This window comes from Arachis ipaensis, chromosome B7 (assembly GCF_059453495.1).
Source record: "Arachis ipaensis isolate K30076 ecotype BB chromosome B7, ASM5945349v1, whole genome shotgun sequence".
NCBI classification, from domain to species: Eukaryota; Viridiplantae; Streptophyta; class Magnoliopsida; order Fabales; family Fabaceae; genus Arachis; species Arachis ipaensis.
The window spans coordinates 40,965,576-40,970,765 of record NC_142442.1 but is presented as its reverse complement, the minus strand read 5'-3'; positions in this window follow the sequence as shown (position 1 = coordinate 40,970,765).

Below are 5,190 nucleotides of genomic sequence, written 5' to 3'. Positions count from 1 at the left end.
GCACAAACAAATAGTTATTACAAGTAGAACAGTTAGCAATTAATCACATAGGCAAACCAAGTATAATATGCACACCCAACCAATGTCACACAAATGCATATGATGCATGCCTGTCCCTAGTGGCTGATGATATCATCTGTCGGTTATAGAGCCAACCCGACAAGTCCTGGTAGCTAACCATTGGACTGTCCCTCTGTCGTGCATCCCCAACTCGAGTTATACTCATCATAAACTTGATCATAATCATGATCCATATCCATCACCCTCACTGGTGAATATTTATCCATCACCATCACTGGTGAATATTTATGGGGGCGAGCTCATCCGGGGCTTTCACAGTGCCCGGCCACACTTACGACATAGGGTCAACAGAGTATCAAGTCTCAACCTGGAGCACGTGGTGGCTAGCCACTGCTACTACCCAGGGAAACTCGTATCTCAGATAGTGGAAGTGCAAAAATCACAATTATCAATGATTCAGCATAAACATGCAATCAATCTCATCCATGGATCAACATCCATCTCAGCCATCCGGCTCACGGTTCATTCCAGAACCAGCCAATATTCATATCATACACAGCCATTCCGGCTCACGGTTCAATCCAGAACCAATCAATATTGATAATCACACACAGCCCTTCCGGCTCACGGTCCAATCCAAAACCAGTCAATATTCATAATCATACATAGCCATTCCGACTCATAATAAAACAGCACTTCCACCATTCAAAATCATCAGATTTATGAAATCAGCATTTAAGCCATAAATCATTTTCTCAATTCATTTCACTTTGAAATCAAGTTTCAACTCTTTTCAGCCTTGGCTTTAGAAATCTCATTTCTCAAATCATCTCAGGCTCATAAGCCAAATTTACTCAAAGTGAGTTCCCTTTTTAAAACAAAGCCGCTCTCAGCATCCTCATTCCAAGACTTCCAAAACCATGGGAAGTTAAAGATTCAATTTGGGAACAATCAAAATCGCCCATCCCACAATGGGATTTTATAACAAGGTTCCTCGGCAGAGTCCCAAGTCTTTAGGGAAGGTCAACTTATATAAATTCCTTAAAATTCATTGAAACCTTTAAAATCATAGATTCCCGGTTCAAGTAAATAAAACTGAATTTATTATGAAACCGATCATACAAAATCACAAGTTCCAACTCGGTCCAAAAATCAACTCATTTGAAACGGAACCGGTTCATTTGAATCAAACCACTTTCAGGTTTCTTTTTGGAACCCATTTTTCTAACTCTTCCAAAATGCCTCAAACTTGATTACTCAATCAAAAGTCTAAATTCCTTTAAAATCACTAAAAGCTCCTTTTTATATTGAAATCAATATTAGAGCATCATTCTTTCCTTCAGTGATTCAAACTGTACAAATAGTTCGTTTCTAAATAAGCTGAACTCAACGCATAAAGTTCATTAAATAGATTAAGCTTGAAAACATAAATATTCTCTTAATAAATCAATTAATACAATTTCTCAAATCCAACCCTTTTTAAATAACTTTACAAACAAGAGTAGGATTTTGTAGAAATTTCGGCAGCACCTCCCCTAAAACTTGGACTTTTGCCACCTGGTTCGGGTCCCAACTAAACCGTTTCTCATTCCTTTTCAACAGCTCAAAACCAGAAATCAATTCAAAACAAGCTAAATCCAACAGTCGCCTCAATGGCATACCTCAAGGAAACCATTTCAAAAATCAACTCACTATCAACCGATTTAACTCATTTGTAAAGCTTTAAAGAATCGGTTCAGCAATAAATCATTTATCAAAACCAGAGCAATTAAAGCAACCCAGGCTGAATTTCAAGAGCATTCTATCTTTCACATCATCAAAATAATTGACTCAATTCAAACCAATCCTCAACGGATTAAACTCATTTCAAATATTTAAAGAATCAACTTCAAACATTACATTTCACAAGCCACACAACAATTCGGCCAAACCAACATCCATAGTCATTCGAGTCAATCAAATAATACATAAGGCAGATACAATCACTAATTACACCATATCTCACATCAGTATCCATATGTAATAATTCCAATAATAAACTGTAGTTTTCGGAAAGCGCCCCTACCTCAAAACACAATTCCATAATCCAAGCGCCTCATAAGTTCTTTTCACCTCAACTCAAAATCAAAGGCAGCTTCAAAGCACAGCCCCACACATTTTCGCAGCAGCATAAATAGCTCTAAATTACAACAAGCAACCTCAGTTACTAACTCTAGGAACATTAATACCATAAAGGCTTTAATACACGTACGGGACACTAACGTAAGGCTTTCGAAACATAATTTCTTACCGGAATAACAACACGAAGCAGCTGTGGTTTCGAACCGGCCCCGGCACAGCTCCGGCGATGGAGGCAACCTCAGCCCCAACTACTCGTAACAGCAACAACAACTCTAACCGTGACATGCCATAACTCGAACTCAGCCCTACGTTATCAAAACCTTAGGATTCCTACCCAAATATAACAGTGCAGATTTTCAAGGGCTCCGGAATGTAACTCTTACCGTAACTAAGGAGAAGTGACTGAGCCCAGTGACGGCATCTCCGGCGGTGTTTCTAGCGGTCACAAGACTGCTCCTGGCGGCCAGAACAGTGGCACGGCTTCTCTCTCGTTCGGAAGCAACAACAATGGTGTCTTCCGGTGGCCACTGACCTCCATCATTAGCAACAGAAACTCCAGCTAGGCACCGCGGAGCAACAGATTGACAGCACCGTCGGCCAAGGTGCGGTGGTGGAGACGCCCTCAACCGCAGTGAAACGCGGCGGCTGGCTCTGTGACGAGGATGATGTAGTGGTGACGGCGCGTCAGCGGTGATGCGACAAGCTGGTCGGCGACGAGAATGGTGAAGGCCCACGCTCGGCGACGGTGACAGGCGGTGATGGTTTCCCCGCGGTGGCTCCCTTTCGTGCATCTCCTCTCTCTCTGCGCACGAGTTCGGCGGTGGCGAGGCAGTGAGGCGCGACGGTCTTCTCCCCCGGTCAGGCGACGGCGCGATGGCAGCAGTGAAGCCCGCATGCCGGCGCGAGTCTTTCTCTCCTCCTCCTCTTTCCTCGGCCCTCACAGATCTCTCCCCTCGTTGTCAGTAGCGGCGGCGACGGTGGCAGTGGCGTCCACCGCGCCGCCTTTCCTCCTCCCTCAATCTGCTTCTGCAAACCCCTCCCCTGTTTCCCCCTTCTTCCTTCGTTTCCTCCTAACCCATTCTTTCTTTCTTTCATTTAGTTGGGGAAACTGTTTGTGTTTGGCTGCTGGGTCATGGGGGAAGCAACGGGTAACCGGGTAGGGTTTTAGGGTTAGGGTTTCATTTTCAAAAATTAGGGTTAAGGGCATTTTAGTAATTTCACTTAAAAATAGGTATAATGTAGTAATTAGAAATAAATTCTAATTCAACAATAATAGTGCATAAAATACTATTTGCTCATCAATTTCACACTTTATTTTCAATAAAATGCCCAAATCTAAAAATTAGAAATAATATACTTAATTTTCTTCATTTTTCAAGATAGCAGTAATAATATTTAAAATATTACTTATCAAATCCAAATCATATAAAATTCTTATTATTTCATAACTATCAACCTTATACTTTAAATATAGAAAATAATCCAATAATTGTGAAATTGGATAATAATCATAACTTATCTCAAGTTCAATAAATCAAAACTTGCCTTAATTATCCTTAATAAAATAATCTTTGAAATTAAGGCTATAAATAACCATATGATTTGAGACTTGATCATAATAAGACTTTTCAAAGATTTTGGGTCTTACAGAACCCAGAGGTGTACAGACTCATGCTCTTCCCGTTTGCTCTGAGGGATAAAGCAAAGCTATGGCTAGATTCCCAACCAAAGGAGAGTCTGAATACTTGGGAAAAGGTTGTTACAGAGTTTCTCACTAAATTTTTTCCACCAAAGAAGCTGACTAAGCTTAGATTGGAGGTTCAGACTTTCAGGCAGAAGGAAGGTGAAACTCTTTATGAAACTTGGAAGAGATATAAGCTACTGACTAGGCAATGCCCTCTAGACATGTTCTCCAAATGGACTCAACTAGATATCTTTTATGAAGGCTTGGGTGAGATATCCAAGATGAGCTTAGATACCTTTGCAGGTGGTTCACTACACAAGAAGATGACACCAGAGGAGACTATTGAACTGATTGAATTGGTTGCAAGCAACCAATATTTATACTCATTTAACAGGAATCTTGTGAACTCTGAGACCTCTCAGAAGAGAGGCGTGCTGGAAGTGGAAGCTGTTAATGCTCTTCTTGCTCAGAACAAGCTTATGTCTCAGCAAATAAATCTACTTACTCAGCAGATGGGTGACATGCAAGTCTCAGCTATCAACACCCAAAATCCACCACAGGAAGTCTCCTATGACATGGCAGGTAATTTTGTGCAAAATAATAATTATGATTATGCTCAACCCTCTTCTGAACAAGTCAATTACATGGGGAGTGGTCCTAGAAATCCCAACAATGATCCATATTCCAAGACATACAATCAGGGGTGGAGGAATCACCCAAATTTTGGATGGAGGGACCAATCACAGAGACCTCAGAACTTCAACAATAGTTCTCAGGGTGGCTTCCAATAGAACAATTACAATAACTGCCAATTTCAGTCTCAGTAGCAACAACCACCTCAGCAGGCAAACTCTAAGTCCCAAGAAGATTCTAATTGGGAGCTGATGAGGAGTTTTATGCAGGAAACCAGAGCCTCCATTAGAAACTTGGAAGTGCAGATGGGCCAACTAAGCAAGCAAATACCTGAGAGGTCTACAAGTACATTTCCAGGTGATACAGTGGTGAACCCAAGAGAAGATTGCAAGGCTCTTCAGTTGAGAAGTGGTAAAGTAGCTGGCCTTGAGACCAAGGCCAATGAAGAGCTAGTTGAAAAGGAAGCTCTAGAGGAGAAGAAGGGAGATGTAAAGCACGCCCCTCCTAAACGTGCAGACAACCCGTTTCCTGACTCTCTTGACACTTATCCCACCTTGTCAAAGGCTCCTGAATACAAGCCAAAAATGCTATATCCTTAGAGGCTTCAGAAGGCATCCAAAGAAAAGCAATTCTCTAAATTTTTAGATGTCTTCAAGAAGCTACAGATTAACATTCCTTTTGCAGAGGCTCTGGAGCAAATTCCTCTCTATGCTAAATTTATGAAAGAATTG